The sequence below is a fragment of the Hippopotamus amphibius genome, chromosome X (genome assembly GCF_030028045.1).
Source record: "Hippopotamus amphibius kiboko isolate mHipAmp2 chromosome X, mHipAmp2.hap2, whole genome shotgun sequence".
NCBI lineage: Eukaryota > Metazoa > Chordata > Mammalia > Artiodactyla > Hippopotamidae > Hippopotamus > Hippopotamus amphibius.
The window spans coordinates 67,179,417-67,205,259 of record NC_080203.1 but is presented as its reverse complement, the minus strand read 5'-3'; positions in this window follow the sequence as shown (position 1 = coordinate 67,205,259).

Here is a 25,843-nt window from a genome sequence, read left to right as displayed (position 1 = left end):
TGAACATCCCATGCACAACATGATCTGTATTCAATTGAATATTCTTTTCCCATTTTCTTTGTCTAAATTCTATCAACTGTTTGAAGTTCAGATCAAATGCCAATTTTTTTTCATGTTATTCTTCTATAGCCTAGAGTAATTTCTCTTGCCCTTGAATTCCCAGAGTACTCTTGTATTTTTGTTTTTACCTCTTTATTGTAATATATTAATTTTACATTTTATTACTTATTTGCATAATTGTTTCATTTTATTCTGCTATTGGAATGTAATATCTTTGAAGAAAGTATACTTAATCTTACCAAATGGGTATATTTTGCATCAAAACAGTATTTTTTTATATTTACAAAAATGGTATTTTCATTCCTAGGATATAAAAATTTATTAAATAATTATATTATTGATGTTATTTTATGCATTTATAATACATTTCAAATATGTCTGTCATTCTATGTTGAGGTTTAATTAATATCTATTGAAAAAGTTTCTTTGAAACAATAAATCAGACACTCGCAAAATGACTAAAATTTTATTTTCTTTCTTACTTTGCATTCTCTCCCTACTTTAAAACATTGCCAATATCTTTTTTTTTCTGCTTCTTGGTCTATTTGCCATAAAACATTTATCCAATAGTGAAGATAACTTGAATAGTAAATAGGATTACAGATATAAAATTCCCTTTTTCTTAAAAGTAGAGTTTTTTTTCTTATATTGGAATTTTGAGTGAAAAATATGAAACTTTAATTTCAGCTATCAATTTATGTACTACTCCATTTCCAATTCAATGTATCGTTATGTTAATATAAGTCCTCATCATCGTAAATCATTCCAATATTAAGGAAACATGAATTTCTTGATCTTCCACACAATATAAAACTTTCATTTATGATATTTTTCTCAGACAAGTGTGTTCTATTTTCATAGACATGCTTTTATTTCAATGAAAATGGAAAATCCCACCTTATAACCTCAACTTTTCAATCACTTTCCATATTTTGTACAATGAACTCCAACTAAGTCCTCCCCATGTTGCATGTATCTAATCTTCAAGGCCTATTTACATTTCATTGCAGTGTGACAGCAGGAAAAATGCAGCCAGATGTAAAAGGGCCAAGCCACATTGTTAAGCAGAAAGTTTAACCTAAATTTAAAAAATAAATGAGAGGGAGAAAAAATAAAGGGGTGGGGAAATGGAAAGACAAAATAGTTCTTCTTCGTAAAGCAAGCAGAATTCTACAAGTTAATATTTTAAAAAAGAATAAACTAGTGTAAATATTCATCTATAAAATGTACAGCACTATTTTAAATTTTAATCCCTCAGAAACCCAGAGCACTGTGTTTATAATAAGAGAATAGCGGACAGACTTGCCCTTCACTGGAGGGCATGTCATATAGTTCTCACCTTCTCTGCAAAGCCATCAGGCTGGCAGTAGTGACAGATGAACAGCTTACCATTAATTTTCCCTCTTTCATGCCTTCAATCCAAACAGTGCATATTCTCCACAGGGAGGCATCAAGGTCTTTGCCTTTATTTCTTTTGCATACTCACACTGACTTATAAATCAATGTAGATAAGAGGAGAGGGCAAATATCAATCTTTATTTATTTTTTTCTCTTAGCCTGTGCCCACTGGTACACTACTGGGCTTTAACTGAAAAGTTCTTCAAATCGTCCTGTGATTCATAGTCTAGGGAGTTCTCAGTGAGGATAAAACAACAAGGGAAAGCTGAGAGAGAACTTGTATATCTTGGCTTATAAATTAGAAGTTTGTGATTGCAGTGCTTTAAAGAATTAGTTACCTAAATTATGTGTCTAAGAGGTTATTATCATGGTGAAAAAAATCTGGAATATAAAGCCATCTGCATTATTTTAGCATGACTAGGAAAGCAGCAGTCTGTAAAATGTTTCTTTAGTTTTATTTTTCTCCTTCATTGTAAGAGCTAGTTTCTCCATAAAACTTGAAAAATTATACAAAAATAGATTCTCTGTTGTAATTGGTTTGCTTTCTTTGAATTGGCATGTTTATAATAGCATTATGAGTGAAGTGTTTCATAGAATGTATTTGAAATTTATGGTTTGATACACCAAGGTTTTAGCACATGACTGCTAATCATTTGTATATGTTTTTCAAATAGTGCATTGTACCTTGTACATGGTAAATGCTTAACAAATATAGATGCTAAAATATTCTGCAGTACTGACTTTATTTTTAATGATAGTTATTTTATACTAATATTTAAGGTGGTTGAAGATGTCTGTTTATTTTTAATTTCCTTTGAAGAAATTATTCTCTGTTCCCATTGAAATAAAGATTTTCACAGCTTTGTTAGTATATTAAAAAAAGCAAACGTGTGGCTGTGGAAAAAGTGTGAGAAAATTCTTTTGACTTATAACAAATCAATCTTGTACTAAAAGTACATTCAAAACCATGAGGAGATGCAATATGATTTTAAGCTCACAAATGCTGATGTTATAATCATTGACAAATTGTAATATTATTTTCTAAGTATGAACTCTTAATGCTATTAAATGACTGCAAATGTTGATGTTCAAGGCTTCCTGCTGTCCTTTTGCAGGTGACATATCTAGGGATTCAGAGCTACTCCATCTTCTATCCCCCTTTTATTTAAGGCTGCAGGCCCCATCTATAAATTACAACTGATGACAAAAGTGGAAGCTAACAGTGGCAAAATTAGGCCCAAAGGCAAAATAATTATATATACAGCCTTCAGCAGTGAGGGAGAGAGCCATCAATCAGCCCCCAATTATTCACTAGTTAATCAGCTCTGCCCTTCCTTTATTGAAGGGTTACAGTGTAATTAAGTTGGCAGCATCCTTTTAATTCATCAAACATACAACACATGGCGGTGTTTGCTGCAATTGAGGGACAGCACCTTTGTGAGCTTGACCCCCTAGCACTATTGTTATAGAGGAGAAAAACTTCAGAGGTAAGGGAGAATATTTATGCAACAGCATGGCACTGAGGTGGTGGTGTCCAGGCTTAAAGCAACTAAGGGAATGGAATATTTGAGCACATTCAAATATATATCACTGACTTTATATATGTAAATGAATGTGCATGACTGTGTGTATTTATGGATGTGTCTGTAAATGGTATATATAAAATATGTGACAGTAAACAGCTGATTTCTAACATTCAAAAGAGCACTGACAGTTTCAGAATGCAAGCTATGGGAGGTTACACTCTTATTCCAATGGTATTGTCAATTGCACAGACTATTTTGGTGGGATATCTTCTAAAGTCTCTTAGAGGGAGTTCATGTGGTGGATCAGAAAATGGTCACATATATTTGGTGTTTTATTTTGGTTTAATTTTTGTTTCTGAAAATGTTACTCTGTTTGATTGCCCAGTTTGTTTTAAAGTAATTTGCCTGTTTCCAAAATGTCTTTCAAAACGTATCCCTATTAAGAATGTTCTACAACATTCTCTGACAACAACCCCTACTGATTATAATGGCTATGTTATTGCTATCAGCATGGAGCCTCTCCCCTTGTGGACTATAAAAAGAATGACATTTAGATATCAAAATGTGATGTGTTTTCTCTTTTCACAGTTGCTATAGTTTCAGATTATTTTCTCATCTGTTCAAAAGCTGAAAGTGAACATCATATATAAAGAGAAGTTTGCAGGTATTTTATTTCATACCATTTCCTAAAATCTCAATTTAAACAATTGTGGCCCATTCATAACTTAGAACCTAAAAATATTGTCTATGAAAATTAATTCAATATGAAATGACTCAATGAAATATCAGAAAATTTGATATATATAATTAGGTGTCTAACCTTACTAAGTAAACATAAAACATGCACACACACACACACACACACGATGGGGAAATACTTAAAATTGCTGAAATAATTAATTTATGCATGGCACAATATACCTGAAACATGAATATTTTAGGGTTTTAAAATCAATGATCGGAACTTCCCTGGTGGCACAGTGATTAAGAATCTGCCTGCCAATGCAGGGAACACGGATTTGATGCCTGGTCTGGGAAGATCCCACGTGCTGTGGAGCAACAAAGCCCATGTGCCACAACTACTGAGCCCATGTGTCGAAGCCCACGTGCCTAGACCCCATGCTCCACAAGAGAAGCCACTGCAGTGGGAAGCCCAGGCACTGCAATAAAGAATGGCCCTGCTTGATGGAACTAAAGAAAGCCCATGCACTGCAATGAAGACGCAATGCAGCCAAAATAATAATAATAATAATATAAAAAAAATAATAATAATAAAATTAAGTTCTTAAAAAATAAAAAATAAGAACAAATAAAATCAATGATCAATTTTCTTAGAGATGGTCTTCTAAATCCTCTGTTTGTATTTAATTTGGGTATTGCTACTTGACGATCCATGTGTTCTTTTTAAGTACATTCTAAAAAGGTTGAAGACAAGAATGTTTGTGAGACCTCCTTCTCACTCCCTGGTCCTAGCATGATAGATTGCACATAATAGGGAAGCCAAAATCTTACACTGAATGGATGAATGTAGACAGTGTGTGTAAAATAACTGGTTCACCAGCAACTTATAATAACAAGGATTCACTTAGATTGGTGATTATATTGCTGATGTACATAGCCCCAAAATGATTAAACTTCAAAGATCTACAAGTAAATTATGCAAGAGGAAGAGATAGAAAAGAAGCCCCCAATTTTTTTCCTGTCCAAAAAAAGTTACATTTTGATTCCAAAATTTAAATTAGTAGTGACATTTTTATTCCTAGGTATAATATCTTGCCTTTGTCCTTATGATTTAATTGAATTTTGCCTACTTGGCCAATAAGATTTCTATTTTTCCCATGTTTTTGCATACTAATTTCATGGATCCATTTCCTAATATTTTCATAGATATGCAAATTAAGCCTACACATACCTAGCTATTATTTAAAAAAAAAATATAAATAGATTCTATAGTCCTTGCTTTCAGCTTATTTAAGTAATTATTTTCCATGCCTTTCCCTTCTCTATCCTGTTCTTTGAGTTGTCTTCTTTGATTCATAGTTGTTTTATTTATTTCCATGTAAAGACATAGATTTTTAAAATAAGCTTTAAGAACAATTTACTTATTGGAATAAAAAAATAAAGGAACTTGCAATTATCATCTAATGGTCAATATTTCCCCTGATGTTTTTCTTAGTCCTAATAAATTCCAGGAGGCACTTTCCCTAATGTCTTTCACAAGTTGCATCTTATTTCTGGTTTTCACTTTTTAATTACACTGGCCTTCACTAAATTTCATGGTAGATAGGACTAAATTTCTTTTTTATTTCTAATTATTTTAGTTTCCTGTCTCTTCCTGAGTGGAGCCCAGTTGACAAACCATTTTCAAGTCATATTTTATAATATGGTGCTCAAATATATGTGAAGAAAAACACATTGCTTCTATTTTTTAATATCTTGATCACCATATGTGATTGAGTTTGTAGTTAGGGACTGTATGAAACTTTTTTCCTAAAATTTTCTATAGGAACATTTCAATTTTTGTATACAACATTAAATGTTTCCATTTTTTGTCTGGAAAGTAAACTTCCTGAATTCAATGTGATTTTTAAAACCTTACAAGTTTGATTTCACACTATCTTAATATACTAAACAAATAAAAAAAAATAGCACCATTAAGTGGAAGGCTTGAATATAAGGATGACTCAAGAAAACATATTAAAATACCATCTACTTTTTCCTGGGTAATTCAAAATAAGGCAGACTTTCTTGAGCAGTCTCTATTGGAGGACCAAAGTTTATTGCTTTACTTGGCACTTAAAATAGAGCAAGGCTAAATAAAATAAAATAAAATAAGAAAAAAATAGAGCAAGGATAAACTTCTTTTATGTAGCCTCATAAGAACCCCAGCATGTGTTTTAAAGGAAGTTAGTAAGATGAAGAATTGTTTATAGATGAACATTAACGGGGACATGGCTAACCATATTTCTGCTGAACATCATGATTTATTCATTAACTTAAGCTCCTTTACAATATTGGTTTCTTTAATCCAAAAGAAGCTCCAGAACACCCTCATCCCCAAATGTTTCATGATTGATTTAATGCTCAAATTAAATTCTAAAATTGGGTTTTATGCAGAGGAAACTAAGCAAAAGAAATGATTCTCCAAAACAAAATAAAATGATAGTGACTCATACTATGTGAAGGGTGAAACAGGTACTGATATGAGAGAAGAAAAGGAGCATTTATGGCATTGCTTGGGTCAGATCTATCCCAGAAGAACTGAGGGAAGAAAAATATTTTTTTTTTCCAGATAGGAGAAAGAGGAAAGATTTTATAATCTTTTGTGTTAAAATTAGTAACAAAGAAAATCTGTATCATTCAGGAGGAAAAGTGTGTCTTCTCTTTAAACGTTTAAATTTAGAGTTAGGATAGTCTTTCTTTGCTAGATACCTCTCAATGCCTGGTTTAATATTAGCCTCAGAGGAATGTTTTTGACAGCTTTTAGCCAAGAGTCCAATAACTTGGCTCAATGGAAGATTTTTGTGTAATGAAATCATTAGGCTTGGAAAATAACAAAAAAGTGGGAATGGCCATTGAAAAATGTTAGTCTTTATATAATGTTTATGATTTCTTAAATTTAGAAGTTCAATAGGGCCATGTTTTGACCCAACTTTTTAAAAACCATTTAAATGTTCTGTGGGTCAGATATCATTCCCTAAATCTAACAAACTCTCATCAGCCAATGCATGAAAGGGTAGGGTGATGCTACAAAACATATGATCTTTCTGCCTCTCAGCACCAGAGATATAAAGGAGTTTCACTCTTGTTCTATTTCTCACTTGTTATAAAATAGGGAATGGCATTTGCTCTCTCAAAGAGAAACTCAGTGAATCAATTACTTTGTACAAAACATATACATTCTTCAGGCTTATCCTCTCCTGTGACTATAGGGTGCAAGAGTATCCCTTCTGAGGTCTTAGAAAAGGAGGTGCTTTCATATTTTGTATGTCCTTGAAGGGAAAAAAGAACAGACTCTGTGTTATTTCATTCAGTCAATAGAGTGGAGAGTCCAACTGTTCAAGAACATGGGTGATACTGTCTGTAAAATCTGAGCAGTTAATAATTATAGCACTCATATAAATACCTATTCTAAGCCTCATTTAATCCACAAAATAATCCTATGAGACATATTATTGGCTCCATTTTACAGGTGAGGTAATTAAGTCATAGAGAATTTAAATAATTTTTCTGAGTTTACACAGCTAATATTGGAAAAGTTAGGATTTTTAAACCAGGCAATTAGGTTCCACAATCAATTTTAAGCACTACACTGTTATCAATGTTCTCTCCTGCTTTTGAGGGTCTTGGAATAGATGATTTAAAAGAAATATTTCTTCCTTTGATTCTATGATTAAAAATACCATTGGGAGTTTCTTTCATTCTAATGTCAAAATAAAATAATGCTAACATCTTTGGGTTTATTCTCCAGCATAACTTTAACAAATTGTAACTTGTATTTAATATGGATACATGTATACCATATACACACACACACACATATATATAATATAGTATATACTATAAATATATATATTCATATCTTAAAAGAGAAGTTGTTACAGAGATTAAAGATAGTCAAGAATCCTCTGTACACTTTGAGCTAATCAGCTAAGCCTCTGAGTAATCTTTACAAATTGTATGTGAGTGAACTTTACAAACTCCATCTCTTCACTGGCGAAGTAAGGAAAGAATTATTTTGTTGTTGTTGTGCTGCCCTGGAATAATAAAGGTTAAAATTATGTTTTCCCCAAAATACAATTACTTTACTTATATACAAAAGGTGAAATTGTAATCAGTATGGGATTTTTTGTCAGTAATGGCACAGGGGAAATATGATAATCCTGGTCAGTCAGTATATAGTTATATATTATTTTAGTTAGCATTTAAATACTGCAGTTAATGACCTAATTCATATGAAAGTACTTTGTCAACAGCAAAATGTTATGCTATTTTTTTCTTAGTTGGTAATAGCCTTTTTATTTATTTAATAAACTTTCTTAACTTTTAAAGGTCTCTTTCCAGTTTTCTCAATCTAATACAAGCAGACTGAATTAAACATCAGTTTTGCATATGTTATAATGTTTTTTGGGTAAATTATCCCAGGTTACTGTAAGTTGCAACTGATAGGACACAAAGTCAGTGCTGAAAAACAGGTGTCTTTTGTGCATCATTCCACACCTGCTATTTAACTTCTTACAACACTTATTCCTTCAAGTTGTCAGCCCCTTCTTCATTTTATTGTTCTCAATTTATCCTTATGTTCTTTTTATAATCAAATATGTCTTATACCTGCAGTTAAAAGGGATGGGTTAAAAGATAGCTATGTGCTTGACATGAATTATTTCTGAAATTTTCTAATCATAAGATTTTTATAATTCAGAATCATATTGCAATTTTAATTATATACTTTTCTCCTCCATGTTTTGGACTCTATAGCATTCATCCAGGCCCTAAACCTCAAAGTTATGTCTTATTTTCTTTAATCCATCATATCTAGCCATTTATATAATAAGTAGGTATAAAGAGATTCTATATATAACACCATGTTCTAGGTACTGGGAAACATTAAATGCTATATACATTATAATCTTTGATATCTTTATTTTTTATAATCTAATAAGACATAAGTAGTTATTTGAGGACATTATGTCATATTTTGCACAGTATTTTTAATTACAATTGTTGCTCAAGAAGGTCTGATACTTTATACAGCACTGGTGGCAATATAAAATGAGACATTTGGGGAAAACAGTTTAGCAGTTTCTCAAGAAGTTAAACATAAAATTACCATATGACTTAGGAATTCTACTCAAATGCATACCCAAAATAATTGAAAGGAGGTCATCAAATTAAAACCTGTGCATGAATATTTATAGTAACACTAATCAAAATAACTAAAAAGTGGAAACAAGCTAAATGTCCATCAACTGATAAATGAATTAAAAAAAATATTGTGTACCCATACAATTAAATGTTATTCAGCCATAACAAGAAAAGAAGTAGATATATGCTGAAAAATGAATGAGCACTGAAAACAGTATGCTAAGAGAAAGAATCTAGACACAAAATGACACATATTTTATGATTCCATATAAACAAAATATCCAGAATAATTAAACTGATAGAGAAAAGAAAAACAGATTAGTAGTTGCCAGGGACTGTGGAAAGGGAAAAAGAGAAATGACTGATTAATGGGTTTGACATTTCCTTTTTTTTGTATTTAAATGAGTGCTTGGTTTCCCAAGCCATGCAGGACTGTGCCAAAGAGGTTCACATCTTTCTTCTTCTTCTCAGAATACTGAGGTGATCTACACAACTGGAGGCAGGAAGGGGTTGGGAGAACAGAAACAAGGTCTTAGAAATGAATGTGTCAATGGGACATGGATACTACTAGTCAATCTGAGGACTCTGTTGAGAATCCCATCTATGAACCAGTGGAGATCACCTGAGGATCCTAAATACTGCACCATGGGCACCCCAAAGCTTCTCATGCCTCACCTCCACACACCCCAACCCCATAGCCAGCTCTCTGTGCATGCCTCTGAGGGTAACATGTGTGAGCCTTTGAAGATGGGTATAGTGACCACATACAGAAAGCCAGCCAAACTCAGTTGGTTTGGAAAAGATTACACAAACATGATCATTAAGCGCTGCCCTAGAGAAGGCAAATGTGAGACTGTCAGCATCTAGTCTGGCTTTGCAGGATCAAGAGAATGTGTAAAATCTTGTTACCCCTCAAGATGGAACAAGAACTGTGGAGCAGGCATATGGATAGAAAATTTCTGAGGCACTTCAAAACCCCTAAAAGGGCAGAAAGTATTATTTCCCTGGAACCAGTCAATAAAAACTGGAGGATGTGACAACTTCTTCAAATGCAAAGACAGCCACCACAAGACTTCAAGAAACATGAAAAATCAAGAAAACACTACCACAAAAGAAACACAACAAGTTTCTAGGAACCAACCCCAAAGAAATGGTCTGTGACTCACCCAATAAAATATCTAAAATAGTTGTTTTAAGTAAGCTCTGTGAGCTACAAGAAAATACAGAAAGACAATTCAATAAAATAAAGAAAATAATACAAAAACAAAATGAGAAGTTTAGCAGAGAGATGGAAGTCATAAAAAAGAACCAAACAGAAATTCTGGAGTTAAAGAACATAATGAATGAAATAAAAAATTCAAAAGAGAACATCAACAGCAGACTGAATTAAGCAGAAGAAATAATCTGAGTTTAGAAGATAGGAAACTTGAAATTATCCAGTCAGAGAAGAAAAAAATAAAAAAGAATGAAAAAGAATGAAGATAGTCTGAGTGAATTATGGGATGCCATCAGATGAAACAATTTATGCATAATTTGAAATTCCAGAAGGAGAAGAAAGGGAGAAAAGGATATAAAGGTTATATAAAGAAATAATAGCTGAGAACTTTCAAAATCTATGGAGATATTTGGATATCAAAGTTCATGAAGCTGTTAGGTCCCCAAAGAAACTCAACTCAAAAAGATATACTCAAAGACACTATATTTGTGAAATCAGAGACACGAAAGGACATTTTAAAAGCAGCAAGAGAGGGACTTCCCTGGTGGCACAGTGGTAAAGAATCCGCCTGCCAATGCAGGGGACACAGGGTCAAGCCCTTGTCTTGGAATATCCCACATGCTGTGGAGCAACTAAAACCGTGTGCCACAATTACTGAGCCTGCCCTCTAGAGCCCACGAGCCACAATTACCAAACCTGTTTGCTGCAACTACTGAAGACTGTGCACCTAGAGCCCACGCTCAGCAACAAGAAAATCCATGGCAATGAGAAATCCACACACTGCAACGAAGAGTAGACCCTGCTCGTCGCAGCTAGAGAAAGCCCTCATGCAGCCACAAAGACCCAATGCAGCCAAAAATAAGTAAAATAAATATTTTTTAATTAAATAAATAAAATAAAAGCAACAAGACAAACAAAACAAAACAAAACACTGCTCGCATACCATACAAGGGACTTTCCCCCACACATAAGGCTATCAGAAGATTTCTCAGCATGGGTGAGTGGGATAATATACTCAAAATACAGAGAGAAGAAAGCTGTCAACCGAGGATAATTTATTCCACAGACCTGTACTTCAGAAATGAAGGAGAGATAAACACTTTCCAAGAAAAATAAAAGCTAATAAACTTTAAATGATTAGAATGGTAAATTTTATGTCATGCACATTTTACCATAATAAAAAAATAAAAATTGGAGATTAATCCCATGTCAGTTGCTTCACTGACAAATATTTTCTCCCCATCGGAGGGGTGTCTTCTTGTATTATTTATGGTTTCTTTTGCTGTGCAAAAGCTTTTAAATTTCATTAGGTCCCATTTGTTTATTTTTGATTTTATTCCCTTTATTCTAGGAGGTGCATCAAAAAGATCTTGCTTTGATTTATGTCATAGAGTGTCTTGCCTAAGTTTTCCTCTAAGAGTTTTATAGTGCCTGTCCTTACATTTAGCTCTTTAATCCATTTTGAGTTTATTTTTTATATATGGTGTTAGGAACTGTTCTAATTTCACTCTTTTACATTTAGCTGTACAACTTTCCTAGCACTGCTTATAAGCTGTCATTTTTCCATTGTATATTCTTGCCTCCTTTGTCAAAGATAAGGTGCCCATATGTGCATGGGTTTAGCTCTGGACCCTCTATTATGTTCCACTGATCTATATTTCTGTTTCTGTGCCAGTACCATACTGTCTTGACCACTGTAGCCTTGTACTATAGTTTGAAGTCAGGGAGCCTGATTCCACCAATGCCATCTTTCCTTCTCAAGGTTGCTTTTGCTATTCGTGGTCTTTTGTGTTTCCATACAAACCATAAAATTTCTTGTTCTAGTTCTGTGAAAAATGCCATTGGTAATTTGATAGGGATTGCACTGAACCTGTAAATTGCTTTGGGTACTATAGTTATTTTCACAACGTTGATTCTTCCAATCCAAGAACATACTATGTCCCTCCATCTGTTTGTACCACCTTTGCTTTCTTTCAACAGTGTCTTATAGTTTTCTACATACAGGTCTTTTACCTACTTAGGAAGGTTTATTCGTAGATATTTGATTATTTTTCTTGCAATGGTGAATAGAATTGTTACCTTAACTTCTCTTTCGGCTCTTTTGTTGTTAGTGTATACGAATACAAGAGACTGACAAAGGATTAATCTTACAAGCAGCTCATGCCACTTAATACCAAAAAAGCAAATAGACCAATCCAAAGATGGGCGGAAGACCTAAATAGGCAGTTCTTCACAGAAGACATGCAGATGGCTAACAAACACATGAAAAGATGCTCAACATCTTGAATCATTAGAGAAATGCAAGTCAAAGCCACAATGAGTTATCACCTCACTCCAGTCAGAATGGCCATCACCAAAAAATCTAGAAACAGTAAATGCTGGAGAGGATGGGGAGAAAATGGAACCATCCAGCACTGTTGGTGGAAATGTAAACCAGTACAGCCACTATGGAAAAGATGTTCCTTAAAAATCTAAAAATAGAACTACCATATGGCCCAGCAATGTCGCTCCTGGACAAGACCCTTCTATATGCTGCCTACAAGAAACCCACTTTGGTCCAAGGGATACATATAGATTGAAAGTAAAGGGGAGTGAAAAAGATATTCCATTCAAGTGGAAGTCAAAAGAAAATTGGAGTAGCAATACTCATATCAGACACGTTAGACTTAAGTAAAGACTATTACAAGAGACAAGGAAGGACACTCCATAATGATCAAGGGATCCATCCAAGAGGAACATACCACAATGGTAAATATCTATGCCCCCAACATAGGAGCACCTCAATACATAAGGCAAATGCTAACAGCCATAAAAGGGGAAATCAACAGTAACATAAAAATAGCGGGAGACTTGAAAAACCTACTTGCATCAATGGACAGATCATCCAAAAAGAAAACAAATAAGGACACACAACATTTAAATGACACAATGGATCATATAAACTTAATTGATATTTATAGGACATTTCATTCATAAACTACAGAACATTCTTTCTTCTCAAGTGCACATGGAACATTTTCCAGGATAGATCAAATCTTGGGTCACAAATCAAAACTAGGTAAATTCAGGAAAATTGAAATCATATCAACCATCTTCTCTGACCACAAAGCCATGGGACTAGATATCAATTACAGGAAAAAAAAAACTGCAAAAAATACAATCATGTGGAGGCTAAACAGTACACTATTAAACAACCAAGAAATAAAGAATTCAAAAAGGAAATCAAAAAATATCTAGAAACAAATGACAATGAAAACACAGCAATGCAAAACCTATGGGACGCAGCAAAAGCAGCTCTAAGAGGGAAGTTTATAACAATAGAGTCCTACCTTAAGAATGAAGAAAAATATCCAATAAACAACCAAACCTTACACCTAAAACAATTAGAGAAAGAGGAACAAAGAAACCCCAAAGTGAGAAAAAGGAAAGAAAACATAAAGTACAGATCAGAAATAATTAAAAAGAAAGGAAGGAAACAATAGCAAAAATTAATAAAACTAAAAGCTGGTTCTTTGAGAAGATAAACAAAATTGTTAAACCATTAGCCAGACTCATCAGGAAAAAAGGGAGAAGATGCAAATCAACAGAATTAGAAATGAAAAAGGAGAGGTGACAACAGACACCACAGAAATACAAAAGATCATGAGAGACTACCACAAGGGATTATATGCCAATAAATTGCATAACCTAGAAGAAATGGATAAATTATTAGAATATTACAATCTTCCATGACTGAACCAGGAAGAAATAGAAACTATGAACAGACCAATCACAAGTATGGAAATTGAGGCAGTGATTAAAAATCTCCCAACAAACAAAAGCCCTGGGCAAGATGGATTCACAGGCAAATTCTATCAAACATTTCAAGAAGAGCTAACACCTATACTCAAACTCTTCCAAAATATATCAGAAGAAGGAACACTCCCAAACTCATTCTATGAGGCCATCATCACCCTGATACCAAAACCAGGCAAAGATGTCACAAAAAGAAAATTACAGCCCAATATCACTGATGAATATAGATGCAAAAATCCTCAGCAAAATACTAGCTAACAGAATCCAACAGCACATTAAAAAAATCATACACCATGATCAAGTGGGGTTTATCCCTGGGATGCAAGGATTCTTCAATACACAAAAATCAATCAATGCGATACATTATATCAACAAACTGAAGGATAAAAACTATATGATCATCCCAATAGATGCATAAAAAGCCTTTGACAAAATTCAACATCCATTTATGATAAAAACTCCCCAGAAAATGGGGATAGAAGGAAATTACCTCAAAATAATAAAAGCCATATATGAGAAACCGAAAGTCAACATCATTCTAAATGGTGAAAAACTTAAAGAATTCCCTCTTAGAACAGGAACAAGATAAGAGTGCCCACTTTTACCATTATTATTCAACATAGTTTTGGAAAGGTTAGGCACAGAAACTGGAGAGGAAAATGAAATAAAAGGATTCCAAATTGGAAAAGAAGTAAAATTGTCACTCTGCAGATGACATGATATTATACATAGAAAACCCTAAAGATTCTACCAGAAAACTGCTAGCACTAATTGATGAATTTAGTAAAGTAGCAGGATACAAAATTAATGCACAGAATTCTCTTGTATTCCTATATGCCAACAACAAAAGAGCAGAAACAGAAATTAAGAAAACTCTCCCATTTAACCATTGCAACAAAAAGAATAAAATACCTAGGAATAAACCTGCCTAAGGAGGCAAAAGATCTGTATGCAGAAAACTTTAAGACACTGATGAAAGAAATCAAAGACGACACAAACAGATGGAGGGGCATACCATGTTCTTGGATTGGAGGAATCAACGTTGTGAAAATGAGTGTACTACCCAAAGCAATTTACAGAGTCAATGCAATCCTGATCAAATTACCAATGGCATTTTTCACAGAACTAGAACAACAAATCTTATGATATGTATGGAAATGCAAAAGACCCCAAATAGCCAAAGCAATCTTGAGAAGGAAAAATGGACTTTGTGGAATCAGGCTTCCTGACCTCAAACTATACTGTAAGGCCATAGTGATCAAGACAGTATGGTACTGGCACAAAAATAGAATGGAAGATCAATGGAACAGAATAAAGAACTCAGAGGTAAGCCCACACACATATGGACACCTTATCTTTGACAAAGGAGGCAAGAATATGCAATGGAAAAAAGACAGCCCCTTCTATAAGTGGTGCTGGGAAAATTGGACAGCTACAGGTAAAAGAATGAAATTAGAAAACTTCCTAACACCATACAGAAAAGTAAACTCAAAATGGATTAAAGAGTTAAATGTAAGGCAAGACACTATAAAACTCCTAGTGGAAAACAAAGACAGCACACTCTATGACATCCATCAAAGCAAGATCCTTTTGGACCCACCTCCTCGAATAATGGAAATAAAATCAAGAATAAACAAATGGGACCTAATGAAACAAAATCTTTTGCACAGCAAAAGAAAGCATAAACAAGACAAGAAGGCAACCCTCAGAATGGGAGAAAATACTTGCCAATGAATCAACGGACAAAGGATTAATCTCCAAAATATACCAGCAGCTCATGCAGCTTAATACCAAAAAAGCAATTAACCCAATCCCCAAATGTTTCATTTTTTTTTACATGTGAATATCCAATTTTCCAAGACCATTTATTGAAGAGACTGTCTTTTCTCCATTACATATTCTTGGCTCCCTTGTCAAATATTAGATTACTGTATATGCTTGGGCTTATTTCTGAGCTCTCAAATCTGATCCATTGGTCTTTTTATTATCTGAGGATTATACTATTTTGATTACTATGGCTTTATAATATAGCTTGAAATTAGGAAGTGTGATCCCTCACTCTTTGTTCTTCCTCAGAATTGCTTTGGCTACTCAAGGTCTTTTGTACTTACTTGCAAATTGTAAGAATTTTGTTTGTTTGTTTGTTTTCTATTTCTGTAAAAAATGCCATTAGAATATTGACTGGAATTGCATTGAATATATAAATGCCTTTTGGTAGTATGGATATTTTAACAATATTAATTCTAATCCAGGGACACAGAATAATTTTCCACTTACTTGTATCGTCTTCAATTTCTTTTATCAATGACTTTTAGTTTTCAGGGTAGATATCTTTTACCTCCTTGGTTATATTTATTCCTAATTATTTTAATTGTTTTTAATGGTATTGTCAATGGGATTTTTAAAAATGTGGATATTTTATTGTTTGTATATGAAAACACAACTTATTTTGTGTGTTGATTTTGTATTCTGTAACTACTGAATTTGTTGATTAAATCTAACAGTTCCTTGGTGTAGTATTTAGGATTCTACATATACAGTCATGTTACCTGCAAATAAAAACAAAATACTTTTTTTTTTCCAATTCTGGTGTATTTTCTTCCTTTTTATTGCTTCTCTGGCAAGGACTTTCACTACTATGTTCAATGGGAGCAGGGAAAGTAGATATCATTTTCTTGTTACTGGTCTAAGAGGAAAAGTTTTCAAATTTTCACCATTAAGTATGTTAAAAGTGGGTTTATTATGTATGACCTCCATTGTGTGTTGAGATACATTTCTTCTATACCTAATTTGTTTAGATTTTTATCACAAACATGTTTAAATTCTGTCAAATGCTTTTTCTGTATCAACTGAGATGATCTTTTGAGTTTTTTCATCCTATTAAAGTTACAATGCATCACAATGGTTAATTTGCATGTGTTGAACCATGCTTGCATCCCATTTGACCTCCCTTGATCATGGTGAATGATTCTTTTAATGTGCTGCTGAATTTAGTTTGCTAGTATTTTGTTGAGAATTTTTGCATCTACATTTCTCAGTGATATTGGTGTGTAGATTTCTTTTCTGATAATGTCCTTTTCTGGCTTTAGTATCAGAGTGATGCTGGCCTTGTAAAATTAGTTTGGGAAGGTTCCCTCAACTTTTATTTTTTGGAAGAGTTTGATAAAAATTGGCATCAACTATAGACATTTGGTAAAATTTACTAGTGAAGACTTCTTGTTCTGTGCTTTCTTTGGGAAAATGTTGATTAGATTCAATCTCATTATTAGAAGTTGGTCTATTCTGACTTTCTATTTCTTTCTGATTTAGTCTTGGTAATTCAGATATATCTAAGAAATTAATTATTTATTCTAGGTTGTCCATTTTGTTGTCATATAGTTTTTCATAGTAGCCTCTTATGACTTTTATATTCCTGTGGTATCAGTTGTAGTGTCACTTTTTAATTTATAATTTTGATTTGGAACTTTTCCTTTTTTTCCTTGGTTCATCTAGGTAAATGTCTGTAAATATTGTGTGTCTTTCAAAGAATCAACTCTTAGTTCAGTTAATCTTTTTATTGTTTTCTGTTCCCTATTTCATTTATTTCTTCTACAACATTTATTATTTCCTTCCTTCTGATAACTTTGAGCTCAGTTTATTCTCCTTATTTGAGTTCCTTAAGGTTTAACTTTAGGCTGTTTATTTGGGATTTTTTCCCCTTTTTCATGTGAGCATTTATGCAATTAACTTCCCTCTTAGAATGGTTTTTGATTAATCCCATAAGTTTTGGTATGTTTTGTTTCCATTTTTGTTAGTCTCAAATACTTTTTAAATTTCCCTTTTAGTTTCTCCTTTTAAAATTTACTTTATTAAAGTATAGCTAATTTACAATATTGTGTTAATTCTGCTATACATCAAAGTGATTCAGTTATACATATATATATGTATATATAAATATATATGCTTTTCAATATTCTTTTCCATCATGGCTTATAATAGGATATTGAATATAGTTCCCTGTGCTACACAGTAGGACCTTGTTGTTTATCCATTTTATATACAATAGGTTGCATCTGCTAATCTCAAACTCCCAATCCCTCCTCACACACACCTACTTCCCCTTAGCAACCATAGTTTGTTCTCTGCATCTGTGAGTCTGTTTCTGTTTCATATTATATCACTTACATCTGGAATCTAAAATATAGCACAGATGAACTTATCCTTTCTAATTTCTTATTTGATCTATCAGTTGTTCAGAAAAGCATAATTTATTTTTTATGTATACATGAATTTTCCTTTTTTTTTTTTTTTTTTTGTTTTGATTTTTCGTTTCATACCTTTGTGGTCAGAAAAAATCCTTGGCATAATGTCAGTCTTCCTGAATTTTCTAACACTTCTTATGTGGCCTAATGTATGGCCTGCACTAGAAAATTTTCCATGTTCACTTGAGAAGAAAGGATATTCTGATGCTGTGAGATACAACTTTCTGTATATGTCTGCTAGGCATATTTGGTCTATAGATTTGTTCAAATCTAAACTTTGTTTATTGATTCTCTATCTGGATAATCTAACCATTGTTGAGACTGGGGGTATTTGAGTTCCCAATTATTATTGTATTGCTGTTTGTTTCTCATTTTAGCTCTGTTCAAATTTTCTTTATATCTTTAGTTTTTTCTATGTTGGGCACATGAATACTTACAATTGTTATATCTTCTTGATGGATTGACCCTCTTTTCATTGTATAATAACTCTTTGTCTCTTTTTGACACTTTCAGTTTAAAGCCTACTTTTTCTGATATAACCATACCTAGCTCTGTTTCTTTGGGGTTACTATTGATATTTGCTTGAAATATCTTTTTCCATCTCCTCACTGTCAATCTATGTGTCTTTAAAGCTAACGTGAGAGTCTTATAGACAGCATATTGTTGGATCTTATTTTTTTATCAATTCACCCATTGTTTATCTTCTGATTGCAGATTTTAATACTTTTATGTTTTAAATCATATGTATGGACTTATCGCCATTTTGTTAGTTGTTTTCTGGTTGTTTTGTAAATCCATTCTTTCTTGTTCCTTAACATGCTGTTTTTTTCTATGTTTTGATGTTTTGTGATATTATTATTTATTGCCTTTTTATCAATTTATTTTGTGTAATTACAAGTTTTTACCTTGTAGTTACCATAAGACTTACATAAAACATCTTAAAATTATAACACTCTATTTTAAACTCTTAACAATTTAACTCAATATAATTGCTAAGCCTTATACTTTTTCTACTCCTTTCCCTCACATTTTAGGTTATTGATGTTATAATTTACATATTGTGTAACTAATAACAGATTATTGTAGTTATGGTTATTTTACTTTTTTTTTTAACTTTTAAGCTAGAGTTTTAAGTGAATTATACATCACTATTACCATATTAGAGAATCTGACATTGACTATATATTTACTATCACCAGTGAGTTTTACACTGCTTTTTGAGGATTTTATGATATTATTTAGCATTTTTTCACTCAAATAATTGCTTTAGAATTTTTTTTTTTTTGTAAGGCAGGCCTACTGGTGATGAATTCCCTCAACTTTTAGTTGCTCAGAAAAGTGTCTTGCCCTTCTTTATTTCCTAAGGCAGCTTCACCAGGTAGAGTATTCTGGGATGATAGGTTTTATTCTTTCAATAATTTGAGTATATCAGTCCATTCACTTTTAGCCTGAAAAAACTCTGTTGAGAATTCCATCTATAGTTTTTTGGGGGGTTTTCTTATATGTATCCTCTCTCTTTTTTTCTTTTATCTCTTTATTTTGTTCCTTTGAAAATTTTTGACTTTTGACAATTTAATTATAATGTTTCTTGCTGTAGCCCTCTTTGTGTTCATACCTATCTGGATTTCTTTTGACCTCTTGGATCTGAATGTCTATTTCTCATCCCAGGTTATGGAATTTTTCAGCCATTATTGCTTTAAATATATTTTTCCCTTTATCTCATTTTTTTCTTCATCTTTAGGTTCAGTTATTAGAGCTTTGTTATTTTCCTTTTATGATGTCATCTATACTTGGATTTTCATGATTCTCTATCCCTTACATTAGTATCTGTATTTGAGTATGTGGTCTCTTCTTCTAGACTTTGCAGGTTTGCTTTAACAGAGAGTTTTTTACTAGTCAACTCAGTTTGGGTTTCTGGATGTGTCTGCTGATTGTCCTTGGCCAGGTGGAACTTGCTATTAGGTTCTATTTGGGGGCTAGCCAACTGTTTAAGATTTGAGGTTGGAGGTGTGGGATTATGCCACTGCCTGAGAATACCTTGATAGGACTGCTGGCTTGGTTCCCTGCCTAAGTGAAATTGAGGAATGGTCTTCATGGTTTTCTAGATTCTCTGGTCAGGTTTACTACTCATTTGGAATTGGGTACTATATTCAGCAATAACTATCACTATATATTAGCTTCTCTGAACTGGTGGGCAGCAAAATGAGATGCAATGCCTGTACATCTTGTGTTTGGGGTCCCAAATCAGCAAAGAGTGTACGCTGAATATCCTGGTCAGGTGAGACCATGGATTTTGCTTTGCAAACAGGGAAATATAACAGCTCGGTTCTCTATTCAATTGCCACTATAAACAAGGCAGTTTGATGAGCTATGCAGCTTCCTATGTGCTCTACTGTTTCCCTGCTCTACAAGTTTCTACTTTGTTTTCCTTTCTGGGCACAGCTGTAGAAGCAGGTCCAAGGACACTAATGCTCATTGTTTGTGGCCTTGACTCAAGCCAACTCCCCCAAATTCCTGAGTCACACAGGATCATTTGCTTTGCTCTGAGGGCAATAATCTCCGTCTTGCCACCTCATGGCTCAACAATTACTGGATTATGTAGTTTCAAGGTGTTCTCACCAGCTCTTCCTCATAGATGGATCTCAGGCCCATGTTCCACAGTAAGTGAGGATATGACTCAGGCTCCTGCCTGGTCAAGACTGGGAGAGCTCATATCAAGAAAGTCTAACATTATGCCAAACAGGCTTTCTGTTGGTAGCAGGACAAGAGCATGATTTGAAGTGGGTAGAACTATGACTCAACTTTTCTGCTAGTGGCAGGCACACTGGAATCCGAGGCTGGCAAAACTCTTTACTTGGGGACCTGAGTTAGGTGGACTTGCATTCCACTGAGTTCCTTGTTCAGACTACACTTCTTACTTGGTTCTGCAGTTAAGCAAAGCCACTGGTTGTGAGTAATACTTGGACTCTGCAGGTAGGAGCTCAGTCTGCCAAGGTCCACATGTTGGTTGTTAGAATACCCTTACCCCTTCTCAATCACAATCAGATTCACAGTGGTTGAGCCCCATAGATTTCCCTGTAACCTCCATGGGGTATAACCACATTAGGTGCTTCCACTAAGTAACCCACAATGCTAGAGTGCTAGATGTCACCCCTGGGGTCTCTTTTCTCAATGGAGAAACAATAGGCTCAGGGGAGACTTTTCAGCATGGCACTGTGTCAGCCTGGTGGAAGGGCAATGCAGTCATCATGGAGCCATTCTTCTTACTTTTCTAATGCAGTCTCTCTTGGTCTCAGTGGTGTCTTGTCCATAAATAGTTGTTAGTTTTTCTTCTTGTGAGGGGAAACCTATCTCCTATAGTCAAGAACAACCTATGTTATCATCTTGGTGACATCACTCCTGAGACTTTCCCATTATTACCTTTTCTCTGGAGACAGCAGATTCTGCAGTGGTCCTGCTGTGTGACTCCTTAGGAATTAGAGTGCCAAGCTGCCTTCATTTATATTTGCTGCAAGGCCTATCAGCAGTATTCCATATCCTGTTTTTTTTACTCAGCAACAGATCAAAATGCCTGCCCAACAGATTTTTTATCAAAAATGTGGACGGAATTCAATGGAGGAAAAATAAGCTTTCAATAAATGGCACTGGAACAACCAGACATTTATAGGTTAAAAAAAAAAACCCTCAAGCTAAATATCACACTTTATATAAATATAAACTCAAAATGCATTACACACTGAAATATAAAATGTAAAGCTTTGAAACTTTTAGAATAAAACCTCAGAGAAAATTTTTCAGAATCTAGGCCTTGATAAAGTATTTTTGTATGGAAGTATGGCCCATAAAAAATAAATTGATATTCATCAATATAAAAATTTTGCTCTTTGAAAGACACTGTTAAGCAAATGAACATGATAAACTATAGTCTGGGAGGAAGTTTTTGAGAATCACATAGTTGTCAAAGGACTCAGATCTAGAATGTATAAAGGACTCTCAAAACTCAAATCCAGATGGCTAACAGGTACATGGAAAGATGGTCAATATTGCTAATTATTAGAGAAATGCAAATCAATACTAGAATAAGTTATCACCTCACATGAGTCAGAATGACTATCATCAAAAAGTGTACAAACAATAAATGTCAGAGAGGATGTCAAGAAAAGGGAACACTCCTGCACTGTTTGTTGGAATATAAATTGGTACAGCCACTATGAAGAACAGTAATTAAAAATAGAGCTACCATATGAACCTGCAATCCCACTCCTGGGCATATATCTGAAGAAAACCATAACTCTAAAAGATATATGCATCCAATGTTCATTGCAGCACTATGTACAACAGCCAAGACATGGAAGCAGCCTAAACGTCTATCAACAGACAAATGGAAAAAGAAGATGTGGTATATATAGACAATGCAATATTACTCAGCCATTAAAAAAGAACAAAATGATGTCACTTGCAGCAACATGGATGGACCTAGAGATTATCATACTAAGTGAAGTAAGTTAGACAAAGAAAGACAAATATCATATAATATTACTTATATGTGGAATCTAAAAAAGGGATACAAATGAACTTATTTACAAAACAAGAACAGATTCACAGACATGGGAAATAAACCTATGGTTACCAAAGGGGAAGGGTTGGGGGGATACATTAGGAATTTGGGAGTAACATATAAACACTACTATATAAAAAATTGATAAGCAACAAGGCCCTACTGTATACATATGTATATATATATATATATTCAAATATATATATATATGAATCACTTTGCTGTACACCTGAAACTAACACAACATTGTAAATCAGCTATAGTTGAATATAAAAATATAATAATAATAATAATAATAATAATAATAATAATAATAAAAATACCTCAGTAGTAAAAGGAAAGAAAAGACAATCCAACTAGGAAATAGGCAACATCCATGAAAAGTCAGTTCAGTGAAAGAGATATGCAAATATTAAATAAGCACATTTTTTAAAAGCTCTATATCAATGACCATGAAGCCTACAATGACTTATCACTACAAACATTTAAATTTGATTAAATTAAAAATAGTGTCAAGATCAAATATTGTCATGAATGTGAAAAAATTGGACCATTCACAGATTGCTACTGAGGGTGTAAAATTGTACATTTGACTTTGGAATGTACCATATTGGAAAACAGTTGGAAAGTTTCTTATAAAACTAAGCATGATAATTTCATGCAACTCTACACGTGAATTTTTATCCCAGAGAAATGAAAATCTGTGTTCACATAAAACCTCCACATGAACATAGAAATGCAACAGAGGGAGGGGATTCTCTGGTGGCACAGTGGTTAAGAATCCATCTGCCAATGCAGGGGACACGGGTTCAAGCCCTGGTCTGGGATGATCCCACATGCTGTGGAGCAATTAAGTCTGTGCACTACAACTATTGATCCCATGTGCCACAACTACTGAAGCACACACACCTAGAGCCAGTGCTCCACACAAAAGAAACCTCTGCAATAAGAAGCAGGTGCACTGAAGTGAAGAGAAGCCCCTGCTCTCTGTAACTACAGAAAGCCCACATGCAGCAACAAAGACCCAACACACTCAATAAATAATAACAAAAAATGCAACAGATACAATAGCTTCCTCTGTATGAGTTATTACAACTCCATGTTAATCAACAATATTATAAAATGAATTGTTTTCAAAAGGGATGACAGCCATATGAAACATATTGGTGAATTCCTTGCAACAAGAAACCTCTTTCGGAGAATGCTTTTTTTTTAAATTATTTTAAATTTCAGGTATACAACACTATTTTGACATTTGTATATGTATAAAGTGATGGCCCCAAAGGCTAGTTACCATTCATAACCACACAATTGACCCTCTTTAGTTCTTTTGCCCACCCCCTAACCACCTTACCCTTTGGTAATCTCCTATCTATTCTCTGTACCTATGAGTTTGTTTTTCTTTTGCTTTGTATGTTCCTTTTTTGGTTTTGTTTTGTTTAAATTCCACAAATGAGTGAAATTATGTGCCATTTAGGATTCTTCTTATGACATTTCACTTAGCATGTTATGCTCAAGATTCAACCATGCTTTCTCAAATGCCAAAATTTCATTATTGTATAGCTGAATCATCTTCCATTGCATGTATAAAATGCATCTTTAACCACTTATTCATGGATGGACAATTAAGTTGTTTCCATATCTTGGATATTTAAAACAATGCTGTAATGAACATAGGGGTGAGTATATCTCTTTAAATTATTGTTTTTGTATTCTTTGAATAAATACACAGAGGTAGAGTGGCTGGATTATAATGGCATTCTATTCTTAATTGTTGAGGAATCTCCATATTGTTTTCCATTGTAGTTGGACAAATTTACAATCCTGTCAACAATGTACAAAAGATGTCTTTTCTCCACAACCCCTCTAACACTTGCTACTTCTTATCCTTTTGATAACCACCATTTGAACAGGTTTGAGGGAATATCTCAATGTGGTTTTCATTTACATTTTCCTGATAATGAGTGATGGTGAACATATTTAATGTGTTTGTTGTCAATCTGTATGTTTACTTTTGAAAACTGTCTGAGTTCTTTATATATTTTGCATATTAACACTTTATTGGATGTGTGATTTGAAAATATCTTCTCTCATTTAGTAGGGTCTTTGATTGTTTTGATGATAGTTTCCTTCACTGTGCAGTAGCCTTTTTATTCTGATGTAGTGCCATTTTTGAATTTTTGCTTTTGTTGCACTTGCCTTTGGAATCAGATTCACAAAAACATCACTAAGAATGATGTCAATGAAGTTATGGCCTATGTTTTTTGTTTGTTTATGTCTTTATTTATAGTTTTATCTTTGTCACTGTAAGAGCAGGATAATCATATCAAAAAATGTGGAAACTGGAAACATGAAAACAAAATCACACACAATCCCAAAATCTAACGATCGTTATTATTTGGCAAGAATTAACTCACAACTTTTTTCATATATTTGCCTACAATTTTATAGATTGATTTGTTTTTCAGAACAAGTATATAATAAATATGGTATGAAATTTGAAAACAAACAGAATGGTATATTAAAAATAAAGAAGCCTCCCTCCAATAATATCTTTAGTCCTTTAGTCTGCACCCTGCCCCCCAAACCATTATTATCAGTTTATTTTCTTACACACAGAGCCTACCCATTAACAAGGAATTATGCTCATATATAAATTTTTCACTGTCCTTTGACAACATGCTTTATTGTTATTATTTACAAAGTGGTAGCCTGCTGTGCATACTGTTTTTTTATTGAACTTTCATATTACCTTGAGATACTTCCACATATAGTATCTTTTCTCCTGTTTTGTTTTATTTATTTATTTATTCATCTGTTTATTTAATATTGGACTATAGTTGACTTACAATGTTGTGTTAATTTCAAGTGTACAGCAAAGTGATTCAGTTATACATATACATATATCTATTCTTTTTCAGATTCTTTCCCCATATAGGTTATTACAAAATAGTGAGTAGATTTCCCTGTGCTATACAATATGTCCTGTTGATTATCTATGTTATAGATAATAGTGTGTATATGTTAATCCCAAAGATTTAGAAAACAAATTTATGGTTACCAAAGGGGAAAAGTAGAGAAGGATGGATAAATTAGGAGTTTGGGATTAAAATATATAGCCTATGTTTTACTCTCTGAACTTTATGCTTTTGGGACTTACATTTAAGTGTTTAATCCATTGTGA